We start from the raw sequence: 15022 nt of genomic DNA on the forward strand, positions 1-15022 counted from the left end.
TGTTCCTATCTGTTAAAATTCGTTTAAATAAAGCATATTTAATTGTTAGGAATAATTTCCTTATATTTAAGTGATATCCCAATCGTTAGGTAAAATTTATCTATAAGAGCTAGGGGGCCGCTACATCTCCTGATGCCAGGGCCGATTTTTTCAACCAATCCGCCACTGGACATATCACAAACGGATATCGACGCGATGTAGATTTCCTCACGTAGTTGGGCTTTTCCAAATATGGTTGACAAAAGTACGAAATTGGCAGAGGTTTCAAAATAAGGCCAAAATATGTTTGAAAGTTTACATTTATGGTATATAGCGTATCTCTAATTTTTGTAACCATTTTGACGAGTTTTTACATGTCTGAAAACTGTTTAATCTGCTCATGCGCAACAATTTCAGTTTAGAAAAATGGCTATTTACTATGTTTCCACGTTATCAGTTGTCGGGTTGTGTATTGTTGCGAGCGTGAGTGTGTAAATGAATTAGCGACTTCTTGTATTAACGTCAAGTAAGTAATTGCCTGCTTTTTAAGTTTTTTTAAATTATGTTTTCTAAATTCAAGAAACAGTGTTCTGATCGTCAAGAACTACGTAGAGATAGCTTTGAATTAAAAATTCTCATACAGGGTCTATTATGAAAGTAATGAGCATAATGTTATTGTGACGCGACGATAGATGGCAGCGCGGTAAAACCGGCTGGGAAATGTGATGCGGGATATGCCCTTTCAATGCATCCAGTCGTCAGTTGCTTTCGAGCAGTGTGAGCGGAGATAAGTGCCTCCGCTTGAAGTATGTTTTCAACTTTTGTAACATAACGTATTGGAGCGTTCGCTTGAACAATGATACGCCATAAAGTTTTGCGTGAGGTTTGGAAAAAATGCAACCGAAACATTCCAGATCCAGATGCTGCAAGAAGCCTTCAAGGACGATTGCATTTCAAGATCACAGTCAGGGAAGTGGCACAAGGCATTCAAAGAGGGCCAGGAGGAGGTCGCCGACGAACCCCGTTATGGATGTCCCCCCCCCCCCGGTGATCCCTCACCACCTTACAGTCCCTACTTAGCTTCATGTGACTTCTTTTTGTTTCCGCGACTCAAGAGAGAGAGAGAGAGAAGAAAGGAAAACATTGGGGAACCTTGGGAAACATCCAACACCATGTTAAATACAAATACAAAAGTGACGACCAGCAACAGGCTCTGGACCCAGCTAGACTGGTCCTGAGAGGCATTCCCTTGGAAGAGTTTCAGGGTGCCTTTCAGGCGTAGCAAACACGTCTCCGCTAGTCTCCGCAAGTGTATTGATGCAGGAGGAATGTATTTTGAAGAATATTGAACATTTGTACAAATTACGATCAATAAATATATTTTGCCAGTAAATGCTCATTGCTTTCATAATGGACCCTGTATTATTATTACTATTATTATTATTATTATTATTATTATTATTTTGTTTGTTTGTTCAGATTATTGCTGGAATAAAATTTTTGAATTGTGCATACAAAAGAAATGGTTGATTGTCTATTTAAATATGAACACAAAATAGGTTATCAATGATTCATAGATTACTGACATGTTTCTTGGAAGTCTTAAATCTTTAAAATTACTTTTTTAAAACGCTAAAAATAGTTAACATCAGCCATTTTTTCTTAAATTATTTAAGTAAAATATACATATTTATTTATATTTGAAATTAATTTAAAAATTATTTCATTTTTATTGTCTTTCTTAATTATTTTATTGAGTTATATTCCAAATTTGAATTTTATTCAAATGATATTTTAAAAATTCTTAAGTATATATTACTGTTTTAAAAAGTTTGAGGGTAAAAAAGTTTTTAAGACTTTCAAAAAGTGTGCAAACAGTGAAACAGTCTATAAATTATTGGTAATTAATTTACCAAGATGCAATTTATGTAGATATTTCGTCACACAAACACATGAGAAAATCATCGTTGATAAATCCTCTGAAACAGGTTGATAGTTCATCTAATATCAGTAGATAAATCTATTTAACGTCTAAAATCCGTTGAAAACTCCTCCAGAGTGCAATATAACCAAAATAGAACTATCGTTGATATTTTGCAAGCATCCAAAAAACGTTGATAATTGCTCCCAAAAATGTTGAAAGTCATATCATATCTACAGCGATTTAACGTAAAATCGCTGTGCTGGGCGGACATTTTACTATTTTATCAACCAGTTCTCTACGAATTTAAGAGGATTTCGGTACATGTGATCACGTTGATGTTACATTACTTCTACGATTTTGGGACGATTTGTGCTGTTTGGGAATGTTAACCGTAGCTTGCGAGGATGCAACTGAAGATCCTCGTAGGCTACGTATTAACTCATCGTGGTTAGGCCGGTTCACCGGTGTTGCACGAAGAAGCCACCGGTGAATCGGAACCTTTTAATAAACATTGCCATCTTTTTTTTTTTTTTTTTGATTGATGTTTATCAACGAGAGTTGTTGTTACGAATGTCATGTGTTTGGGAATTTAGCTATTTTACTTAATTTTGCATCTCTCATTCAATGTTATTTTCTTGTTTGGAATTTTGAAAAGAATATCTCTATTGAAAGTAGTTCTTTCGTTTAAAATGTTGAAATTTATAGTAAGATTTTATTTTTTTAAATTTTCTTTCAACTAGTTGTCAATATGTATCCTCATTTATTGTACATTATGAGTATGAAATTAAGAGTTAGTTATAGTTCATTTGCATGCAAATTATTTCCTGTAGTTCACACGTTCACACAATAGTTTGACATTGTGTTCTTACTAATTTTTGATAGTTTTGACATATATGAATATTCTGCTTCACATTGCCATAACAAATTTATTCATATTTTAGAACTTTTTAAGAAATGTGTAGCAAAAAAAAAAAAAAAAAGCACTGTTATCGAAGCTATAAAATAATAAATTATCGAAAAAAAGAAAATAGTAGGTATTTTCTGAAATTTAAACTGTTTTGATTTCAAATACTATCACTCAAAATGGCTAGGAAGAAATGAAGGCTATACAAATTTTTTGAGGGGTACAAATTCTCGCAGGGCCGTAGGTTGGAGAGCCCTGCTTTAGATTAAGGCTTGGTTTTTCGGCTTCTTGTGCAATTAAAGTTGCTTAGTCATTTTATTTTCAATTACTTAATTCATATGTGTTTTTTTTTCTAATGTAATGTAGAAATTTCACTTGTTGTGGTATGGATATCCTTGGAGCAGGGCCTGTATCCAGATTTTCATATGAAGGAAGGGGTTTCAAAGCTTCTAAATCTTTACCCAAGAAGAAGGGGTGGTGGAATCCCTCAAACTTCTGTACTACGTAAAATTGCCAATCCCATTATGGCTATTCTATGCCTGTAAGGACTGCTGTGCCCCGTCCCTATCCCCAAAGAATAATACTGGCTGCACAAGTGACCACAGTATTCCTTCATTTTACAGCTTTTTAATCAAGCCTTCTTTGTTTCTTTTTACTTTGCTGCTTGTGCATGATGCAAAGGAGGGTTATGAGCTTATGAGTCTATTCATGTTTGTTCCTATGTAGCGTTGTAGAGGCTAAATGCCTTGGCCAATTTTGATAATTCTTATGTCAATCAATTTGTTTTAACCTTGGGAGTGTCACTAAACACATGACAGTAATCAAAATTGAACATATCAACAACCATTCACCATATTCATCAGTTCCGGATCGTGTCGCATGCAGGTAGTGTGTGACGAATGCAGGTACACTTTCGCTGCCTGAATTTTTTGTTTACTAAGTCTATTAATTCGATTTTCATTTCTAAAATGTTGCATTTGTTTTTGTCATGATTCAGGGGGTTGAGTTTCAGGACATGTACTTTCTTGACAGGCTTTTCTTAGTTTTGAGAGAAAGATTTGACTGACGACATTTTCGAAGTTGCGTCATCATGAGTTATACAGGTTGTTTATATAGCTGCAATTGACGTAAGTTCGCTCATTTTTGCTAAAGGTCAAGCATATAGGTCATTCTTCATAAAGTGTAACTTTTCTGTCACATGCCTTTTACCAGGGTTGGCCGGATTGGACCCAATGGGCTTTTTTGAAAAAACCCATTTAAAAAAACCCATTATTTAGCCCACTTTTGGGTTTTTTTAAATTTTCCAAGAAGTTTTAAAAAAAATAATTAATTTAAATACTTTCACAATTTAAACTTCTTTTTTATTTGTTCTTCACCACAGCGAATGGACATAAAAAATGAATTTTGAACTTTAATAGTATTTCTTCACTCTTAACAGCATTAAAAAAATACTTCAAAGATTTTAAATAAATGTATTTAACTTTTTTCTTTAACTGTTCAATAAATAACTCAAATTATCTTAACTAAGTCCTGTCACGTCTGATTTTCTCAGTATTTGTAGATTGTACAGAGGAAACTACTCTAGCCGAAAGGTTTTCGTGTGAAATATTTTCTGTAAACCAACATGTCACAAATCTCGAATGAACAAGGTATATTTTTTAGAAATTAACAGGTTTCTCAAACGGTCCGACAGAAAACAGCAAGATGTGCAGTATTTTCATTGTCTTACGAAAAAGATTAATATTTCTTACTCTGTACACAGAAATGGAAGAATAGGCGACATAAAATTCAAAGAAATGTCTTGATTAAGCTGGAATTCAGTAAAAAGGGGTTTAAACTATTTGAGGCTCTACAGTAGTTTTGCATAACAAAATGAAATACAATCAAGTAAAATTCAAAAAAAAAAAAATAAATAAATAAATAAAATGTAGTAATTACAAACAATAGATTTTATCACTCGAGAAGTAATTTTGCCTTAACTGTTAGTAATCATGGAAACTAAAAAATCTGAAACTTCACCATTCTTGGGTTTTGTCGTCTTTTTTACTTTTCTTCAGAAGACGCTGAATTTTCCAGCTTTTTTTACCCCAAGACAATTCTTTTGCTTTGTCCATATACTTATGCTACAATATGCTACAAGTACCCCACATTTTCCCTAAGAAAAGACAAAAAAAACCACATTTCTTTTAAAAAACCCAGCTTTAGTTGGGTTTTTTGGGTTTTATTTAAAAAAACCCTGGGTCCATGGGCTTTTTTTTTAAAAACCCGGGTTTTTCCCAACCCTGCCTTTTACAGAAAAAATATTGAGGAACAATTCATTTAAGAATGCTTTTTAATTTCATCAAAAATATATCTATTTAAACCTGCCAACAATTTTTGAGCAATCACGATTGCTTATTGTTCTCATTTGACCGTTTTTGATGTTCCGTGCCTTTTTCAGCTTGGACCAAAAGTTTGTACAGCACCACCTCCCACCGTCCTCCGCCGGCGGCGCGGCTGCTCCGGTCCTGACCAGGAAACATCACGAGTTCAGTAATCATGAAAAAAGTTAAAAATGGTCGCATTCGAAAGAGTATTTTTAGAAAAAAATTTGACCCAAATATTGTGTGCCCTCGTCCTTTTGTTTTTGAGATATGGGGGGTCAAAGTCTGTCGAAATCTTACGAAAATTCGCCAAATTTTAAGACTTGGCAAGAAATGGAAAATACCACGTGATTTCATTGCCTGCGTCTAGCAAGACTCTCATTCCCATTTCTGGTCATCTTGCAAAGCGCGTAAACGATGTTTCGAATTAACCCTTTATTTGTGTGCGTAAAATTAAAAAGTAACTATGAAGCCTGTGAAATGGAAACTAGAGAGCTTTATCCAGAGGAGCTACAACTTTATAACGAAATTGAACGTAGGATTTAACTTTGTAATCGTGATAATAATGCATTTTAGAATTTAAGTGCATTTCAAGTGTGTTTTACTTAACTAATTCAAGTTTGTACTCTTGTTATGAAATGTGTTGTAAGTGATTAATAATTACGTACGAGAATTAATATGAATAAGTAAAAAAAAACCATGCTTATTAAAGCTTACATATTGAAAATAAAATGGATAGTTTTTGATGTTGAAAGAAAATGATCATGGATTGTAGTATCCCAGCTGTTATTTATTTTTTCAAAAGTTATTATCATTCATGAAGTTTTATTGTCTGACCACTGCTAGCGAAAATGTTTAATTTTTAATTTAAAATAAAAAAAATAATTATTAAAAAAAAGAAAACAAGGGATAGTAAATGTCAAAAATTTGCACAGCAAAACTAACGATGTCGGAAATTACTTCATAACAGATTCTTATCAAAAATTTTATAGTCGACGTTCATTACAACAACCCCTGTAGTTCGAAAAAGTCTGTCACTGCAATTGAAAGTCGCTATAACGTAAATGCACATCATATTGCATGTTATTTAGTCATTTTTAAAAATTCTGAAGTCACTTTTACCAATTATGTTTCACGTTAAAAGGGAATTCAAATACGAGCAAAATAAAAATTAATACAGTTTTTTTTATTTGACTTGTTAGAGGGCTTACACATAACTTAAAAACTATACACATAACGAAAAACACACTGGAAATAACTGACAGAAATCCAGAAATCGTTTTTTTAAATTTGAGAACATGGTTTGAAATCTTTAAAATTGTCGTTTTCTTCGTATTTAGATACTGTTGAAGACTTCAGATTTACGACTTTTCAAAAAAAAAAAAAAAAAGACTTTAAAGTGTGTTTACCGTTTCTCTACGGTTATCATATTTTTTTCAAAACAGTTTCATCATCGAATAAACTCTTTCAGTGGAAATATTTCACCCGCAGAAGCATAAAAGTTTTAAACATCAGTTTTTTAACAGACAATCTTAAGAATAACAAAAAAGTTTCAACTTTGAACGGTATATTCAAATGTATTCAGTTAATTACGTTCTATTGGATGCTAAAATATCATTACATCTGTGGAATTTTAAACGAGATTTTGTGCTCGAACCCTATGACAGATCGGTCGCAGTAATAGGAGGTCGTTCTTGTTGACTGCAGTTAGGAGCGCACTGATGGGAAGTCATTGTGACCTCCCAAAAATTTTCCTTATTCCACAAAGTTCGTCTGACAGTTCGGCAAATTAGAGGACATAATTACAATTTTTTAACTCCCGAAAGTCACTTTTCATACATTATTATTTGCGCATACTCGCATTTTATCGCTCGGCAAAATTTGAATTTTCTTTCGGTAAATTGAGAATTTTTGCTTTCCCAAAAGTTTAAGCTCAGGGAACCTCTCACTGCAGTATATTTTAATTTGCTTTATTACTACAGTAAAATGTCAAAAATCAGAACAAATTAGCGTTGCACAGAACCTAAAAGAAAAAATAATTAATACTTATGAGAACCTTGTTTAGAAATAAAATATATTTCACCAATAATAACAACCACGAAAACTAGTGAAGAAAAATCTACTTACATCTACTACTACTACCTAAAATGCTAAAAGACATTTTTATCTTGACCTTCTCCATAACATTTTACAGAGGGGAGGTTCAAATTAAATTATTCGAGAAAATTACTTTTAGTTATTCGAAAAGCAACAAAAGACACACCCACATTCACATTTCTGTAGTTGGAAATAAATGTTTGAAGGAACTCCCCTTGGGGTCTAGGGGATTCGTCAAAAGAAAATATGATTTGAAGTCAATATACATTATATTTCCATTGTTTTTACAATAAAATAAAACAAATATTTCGGGCGGTGGCGTTTTCCCCTATACAGTTGCACGTTAATATCCCGGAAAACAAGCCCCTAAAAATTTCAATGCCGCAGTCTGTGCCACGACACTCCGCGCCATGGTAGTCACCCCGAGTAAAGAATTAATGCGCTATTTCTCACGCGCTTCGGTGGTGACCAAATATGGAAGTGAAATGTCTTGTCAGATGCAGATGTTGAAATCGCGCCGTACCTTCCATTTCTGAACAAAACTCGCTAAATTTGGCGACTTTACTAAAAATTTCGGCAATTTTTAGGACCTCATATTTCGATAACGTGGTTACGAGGGCACGTAGTTTCAGTGCCATAAACATGTTTTCCAATGCTCTTTGGAATGCCACCAATTTGGAATTTTTTTGAATTTCCTTGATCGTGATGTTTCCTGGTGAGCTATCCGCTTCTCCTGGTCGGAGGCGTCCATGTCCTACACACACGCACGCACGCTCACACACACACACACACCTACGTGCATACACACAGGTCTACGCACACACACAATCCTACACACTTACCACACACAACTATGCACATGTAACCGCCCAGGAGGAGAGGCAGTCTTGGGGGGGCAGGAGCCGTTTCTAGAAACAATAACTCCAATGAGCAGGGTCCTGTCTCAGCTCGTGATTGCGAAGAACATAATTTGAATTCAAAATTTCAGAATTCAAATTAATTTTTTTAATTTTTTTTAATTATAATTTTTATTTCAGTATATTTTTGGTTCACAACATGTGAATTCTTGCCTCCGTGGCATGTCAAACACCTTGTGTGACTGTTTATGTTGCTTAATAACTTGTTTAGTTAAAAGTATATACTTATTTATTACTTCTTTCACAAGTGTCTCAAATACTAATTGTTTAAGTATATTTAATTTTTAGATATTGTGTTTCAGTTCATTTTAGAAGGACAAGGAGTCATGTCACACAAAAAACTCTCACTTCCGTTACCTAAACACAAAATGCTATTCCTCATTAACACATGGCAGTAATGACATCAAATTTTATTTTCCATGATACAGGGGAGCCCCCTTGTTTATTTTCAGCCATAGTTGAAGTTGTGAGATTTTTGTTGCAAAACAAGAACATTGATTTTGCTTTAAAAACTTAGTAATATAAAAAAAGAAGTGAACATGTTTTCACATGCTTAACATATGCAGATTGTAGCAACAAAGAAAAACAAAATTTCCATGAAAAATGTATCTATTAGGCCTATATTAATGGAAAGATCCTCATCTCCATAAATCTCACCTCCATAACAGACCCTTATCAATGTCATTATTTCTGAGGTGAAAATAAATGATGGAGGGAAATTAAAACAATAATAGGCATCCTACCAAATTTATAAACTGCCAGTGTATCCTCAAATTTACTAAATACTATTTTTTTTTATACATTTGAAACTACTAACTAGGCCATACTTTAATTAACAGAGCTTAATATTATATTCCCACTAATCATTAAAATAGCTGATTGTTTGCACAATTAACAAAATTAATACTTTGATAGTAAATTGGCTTCGATTTTTAAATATTAAAAGTTTTTTCCCCCTTTTTTTTATTTCAGTGAACAAGGCATTTTTTTATTTTTCTTATTTATGAGTAAAATAATTGGAACTTAGCTAGGCCATTGTTTATGGTTACTTCTTGTAAGTAACATTTTCATGTGAGAATGAAAAAAAAAGAAAACAAAAATTTTCGAAATTAAAAAATATTTGCTTTTAAAAGTTACGTTTTCTGGAGCTGACCCATATGTAGCTTTAAGCCAAGTTAGGTTCCTATAGGGACTAATAATCAGTAATTTAGACTACCACAAGTTACTTAATAATCCTCACACTATAAACTTGCTCAATAAAATGATAAGACCATTTTACCTAAATTTACCATTTTATAATCATAATAAAAGTCGATGAAAAATAACTAAAAAGTGTAAAATAAAAAATAATTATTAAATAAAAACAAAAAACCTGACTGCATAAAAACCTAAAAAACTAAAAAAGAAAAAATATATATAAGCCCATGCCCAGTAGTTTAGAATGTTATTAAGTATGACTGAAGAACTACACCATTGAAATAGTTTTATAATCGATACACGCATAACACAAATCATAAATTCAAAAGCAGAATAGAAGGATCAACAGTTGGGGCCCATTCCTTTTTGACCAATCAAGGAACCCATAGTATTTGTAAAATTGAGTGTTCATAAATTTCGGGTTCAGAAAATTGAGCATCAGCTGTATGTATTCAATTAAAAAATTGAATGATTACCTGTTCATCAACTAAATACATTGGCAAATTGTGTAGAATGCATTAAAGATGCATGTTTGTATTTCTGAGTTAGATACACATTTCTTCAGTGCAAGAAATGAATCCTTGCTGAAATACCAATGTGTCGTCTATAAATTAGCCTTAAATTTTAGTGAAAAAATGATTGTCTAAAATAAATGTATTGCAATTCTAATTAACTTATTTAAATTACAGTTTTCATTTGGAGCTGGTGTGTATGCTGGTATTTACATAAGCCAAAATTATCAGGTATGTAATGTAATGCTGATGTTTTAATGTAGTATAGATTTTATGTATTTGTTACAATTTTTCCTTTTCCTATTTTGAAGGTTTTAAACCTAAATAAAATACAAAAGTAATTACCGGCAACAGGCTCTCAACTTGGCTAAGATAGCTCTGCTTAATTTATCAATTGTCTGTAAAAATCAAGAGCCCTCATATACTATTCACCTCATTGTAAAAATATTGTGCATTCTCACTAGGGTTGGCAACAGTAACCCACGTGTAAATAGAGCTTCTCCTTTCTGAAAAAATCAGGAATGTTTTGCCGCTATTTTTGAATATAAACGAAATCAAATGGGGGAAAATGAAATGTAATGAAATTTTTTGTGTTAAAAAAAGTCAGATTTTATTTTTTTGCACACAGCGCAATTTTTGTAAGGGGTTCAATGACAGTTACAATTTTTGTTACCTCTTGCTTTTATTTTAAATTAATATGAATAAAATTATGTGCATAGTTACAGTTATTTTTAATGAGCATTAATTTGCAATTATCGAAAAAATTGCAAATACGGGATCTCACAAACTTTTCGTGTACTCGACAGTTTATTGTAATTATTTAGTATTTCTTTCACATTCATACTGTGTAAATTTATGGCAGAATGTGTAAGTATTTACTTCTTTATCATTTTTTTAAAAGTTTGGACTAAAATCGAGAAATGTTTATGTTTTTGAGTATTTTTTCCAAGAATTGTCCAGGGAAAATTTTCGGAAATTCTGCCCTGCATATGAGTTGACCCCCTAACTTTTAACCTCAGTTTTTGTGCTAAATTTCTCGACCTAAACTCTAGCACATATGGTATTTAGAATTGAAAAATATTTTGTGCCTTGTGCATGGATGTAGGATACATTGAATTACATTTGCCTGTATAATAAAATCAAGTTAATGCATGATTCAAGGCACTTTTTATGCAATTCAGTCTTGTTGTTTCCCTTGTTGAAATTATTTTTTATTAATAGGTTCCTCGGGTTGACGAACCGGCTGAGCTATGGAAGAAAATTAAAGACTTTATGGATAATTACAAAAAACCTCCTAGTTAAAAACATCTATAGCAATGTATTTATTCAAACGCCTTTATGTACTATTTCTGAGTATAACATATTTTTAAAGTGTTATTTTTCCGATTTTGTATAATTAGTACAGCAATGTAAATAAAGACATATTCTGGCCTATTTTTATTTATCTAAATATTAAAATTTGTGTAATGTTTAAAATATTTTAAAAAGCAATTTCGTTGTAAACTTTATGCAGTTATAAAATAACTTTAAAGTGTTCATTTACATAAATTCTGTTTCCATTCATGTAGTGCAGAAAACGAAAAGAAACAGAAGTAGTGTAATATTTTTTTTCGTCCAAAACAGATTTACAATATGCAGTAGAAGTAAGAAAAAAGCAAGCAATGCAAAAGAATTTCCAAAATAATGCATTCGGGATTGAATTAAAAAGCAAAATTTGAAACGTGAGTCACTAAAAGTTATCTCAAGTAATATGTTACACAGGGGCGTGCACAGAGCTTCAGTATTGGGGGTATCTTGATACCAGGGAGCCTGGGTGAGTGTATAAAATTGATGGCATCTGAATTTTTTCATAAGCATACAAGAAGAAAAATTTAGTTCCTGGTTTAAAATAGTCAGAGAGACAAAACTAAATGCGAGTATTAGAAACGTGAATCTAATCGTAGGTAAAATATCCACTCGGAAAAGAAGGGTTCAAGGGTTTCTCCTCCAAGAACTTTTTGAAATTTTAGTCTTAAAAATGCATTTTAGACTATCTTTGATAATGTTTGGGGGGAAAGGTTCAGGGATGCTTTTCCCGGCCTTTTTTTGAAATTGAGGCTTTTAAAAATGCAGATGTTACCTCCAATTATGTTGCGAAGTACAGTAAAACCTGTAAAATTGACCACCCTTGTAAGTTGACCACCTGTCTAAGTTGACCGCTTTCTTAGGCACAGAACTAGATCAATATCATTAATTCAACCTCTATAAGTTGACCACCTGTTTAAGTTGACCACTAAAGTAGTGCATGGCAAGTGGTCAACTTACACAGGTTATTGGGTTAAGGGCCCCCCAAAATTGCTCGAAATTGTAGCTCTAACAATGCAATTTTAGACTACCTTTGATGTGGGGAGGAGATATTTGGGGGCTCTTGGAAAGATTTCGAAATTGATCGACTAACTTAAAATGAAGTTTAAGATGATCTTCAACGATGTTTGTGAGAAGGGGAAGCTCCCCCGGAAATTTTTAGAAGTCGGCTTTTAAAACACAGTTTTTAGGTAATGCCAGTGGGTGGAAATTTTGCAGACACTCCATCGGAATTTTTTGAAATTGAAATTCCAGAAATGCAATAGTAAATGATCTTTAATGTTATCAGGGAGTTCAGGTGCGTTCTTCCAGAAAATTTTTTGAAATTGAAGCACCAACATAGAAGTTTTAGACGATTGTTTATAATATTAAGTTGAGGTGATTCAGGGATCTCCAGAAAATTTTACAGATTGAGATCCTAAAAACGAAATTTTAGACAATAATTAATGATGAATTGGGTGCGTTTCTCCCGGATTTGAGTGGGAGAGCTATCCTTGAATCTTTTCGGAACTGACGTCCTAAATACGCAATTGTAGACCATCTCTTATTAAGATAGTGGAAAGGTGGTGTTTGGGAACTCTTCCCCGGGATGCTTTCAAAATCAAAGTTTCATAAATGCTCTTCTAGGCTACCTTTGGTAACGTAAAATGATGGGATAAGTTTCAGGGACTTTTCTCCCTTACCTTTCTTTGTTTTGCTTTCATCTTCTTTTTTGTTTTAATTATTGATAAAAATATTGTGAACTCCCTTTGTGTTTCTCTTTTCCGAAACCATTTGAGTACTTTGGTTTTAAATAATGAAATTTTCAGCCTGATATTTTTCTGTTTGAAATACGAGCATTTGCTGTCTCAGTAAAAATATCTTTAACACTGATGTGGTACCTTTTAGAGATACCGGAGTGGATCTTACAAAGAGTGCAACACGAAGAGGAGCAGTAATTTGCCAAGATTTTTTCGAAAGAAATAGTTACAATAGGGCTTGAAGGAAAAAATGGACAATTTCTATGGCTTACCATCCTCATAAAAAAAAGGCATAATTTTGCATTCACGGTGCATGTTTTGGTTCTACTTAACATTGCAGTGGTTTTGCTCGGAGGGATAACGGGCAGCTTGCCGACCCGGGTAATCCCTCTTTTTCAAAGATGGTAACATTTTAACTCATTGGGAAAAGAAATATTTTGAAACATTCAAATAAGATAGAATACATATTACAAATTAAAAGTTGAGCAGACGCCTCCCAGAAAGATCGACTAAACCTGCTTTTTTAAGTGACAACTTCAAAAATTTTCCCAAGATGAGTTTCCCCCTCTCTAGCCGAAAACATTTAAGATAGTCTTAAATTTTGGCTTCTATTTCGTAAATGTTCCGAGTGAGAGTGCCCGAAAATTCCGCTAACATTAATTATCGAAAGTCGACTAAAATAATATTTTTGGCTATAAAATTTTGAAAAGTTTCCAGACAGGGCCTTGAATCTGAAGTATACTTTCAAAAATTACTGGGGTAGACCCCACCTCCTTTCCCCTCTTTCTAAAATAGTTGAAAGCAATCTACAATTGCATTTTTAGAAATTAAATTGCAAAATTTGCGGAAGGAGGGAACCCAAACCTCTCCTACCCCAAGACTTAACATTATATCAAAGATCATGTAAAACTGCAGTTTACAACTACAATTTTGAGACTTTTCCAACTTCATTCATGCATAAGGGGGGTAAAAATCTATTTGATCCAAAAAGAGCTTCCATTGAAATTTAGAACCTGACGATTTTGCGAAACGCGTGCAGCACCGTTTGATGAAAACATTTTTTTTAATACTATCATAGCATAAATAAAATGTATAGAAGAAGAAATGATGAAAGCTGGGTATGTGATGTAGAAGCTGGTTTGGAGAACCTTCCTGGCCAGTCAGCCACAGCCACTTTAGTCTCATTTTTGCCGCCTGCACAACAACTCCCACATCAGGGCCGGATTTAGGGGAGGGCAGGCGGGGCTACTGCCCCGGGGCCTCCACAACAAAGGGGGCCCCACAATACAATTTTTACAAAATATCCTAACTTTCATGGGTCAAAAATATCGGATATATACATATATATCAAAATATTCGAATATATATCAAAGTATCGGATATTTTCGAAAATATGATGATCTTTTCAAACCCTGATTAGGGGCCTCCACTCCTTTGTTGCCCCGGGGCCTCCACACTTCCAAATCCGGCCCTGCCCCACATTATGGTGCTCTGAACTATTAATCTCGTCTTTTTTTTTGAGCTTAATGGGGGTACCCCTGATGACCCCCGTGCGCACGCCTTTGATGTTACAGAAATGTGAAAACCATGATTTTAACATTTTTAATGCAGGATGTAGCAAAAAGAGCGTAATTTGATGTATCATGATCAATTCCTCCAACCTATCCTTTCCCATTTGTAGAAATTTTAAAATTCAAGGTTTGGAGCCAACCCTTTTCAAGGTTTCCAAGCACTTGAAAATGAAATTTATTCTTTTAAGTACTTATTTTTCATGAACAAATTATACAATTTTTTGGGAGTTGAGGGCCCCTAATCTTATTCAGCTTATACGTAAATCTGGCCATGGCTACAAGCCAGACAAGGTGATATAATACAGTTGGATTTCTGTTTAACGACACTCTATTTAACGACTTTCTCTATTTAAAGACGACCTTTCCTGGTCCTGGATGCTCCACTGTAGTTTTAAAAGCATTCTATTTAAGGACAATTTTTTGTGATCCATTCGCTAAACAGAGAGCACATTGTATTATCTATAGTGGGTTTTAG

General features: G+C 33.5%; 1 long non-coding RNA gene across 1 annotated transcript; it reads left to right on the forward strand.

The window, feature by feature from the left end:
* Positions 1-2436: 2436 nt before the first annotated feature.
* Positions 2437-11321, forward strand: LOC129221382 (uncharacterized). The gene is made up of 3 exons (XR_008580507.1): positions 2437-2607; positions 10071-10124; positions 11115-11321. It is a non-coding gene; the product is annotated as an uncharacterized LOC129221382 (long non-coding RNA).
* Positions 11322-15022: the final 3701 nt, after the last annotated feature.

The sequence above is a fragment of the Uloborus diversus genome, chromosome 4 (assembly GCF_026930045.1).
Source record: "Uloborus diversus isolate 005 chromosome 4, Udiv.v.3.1, whole genome shotgun sequence".
Lineage (NCBI taxonomy): Eukaryota > Metazoa > Arthropoda > Arachnida > Araneae > Uloboridae > Uloborus > Uloborus diversus.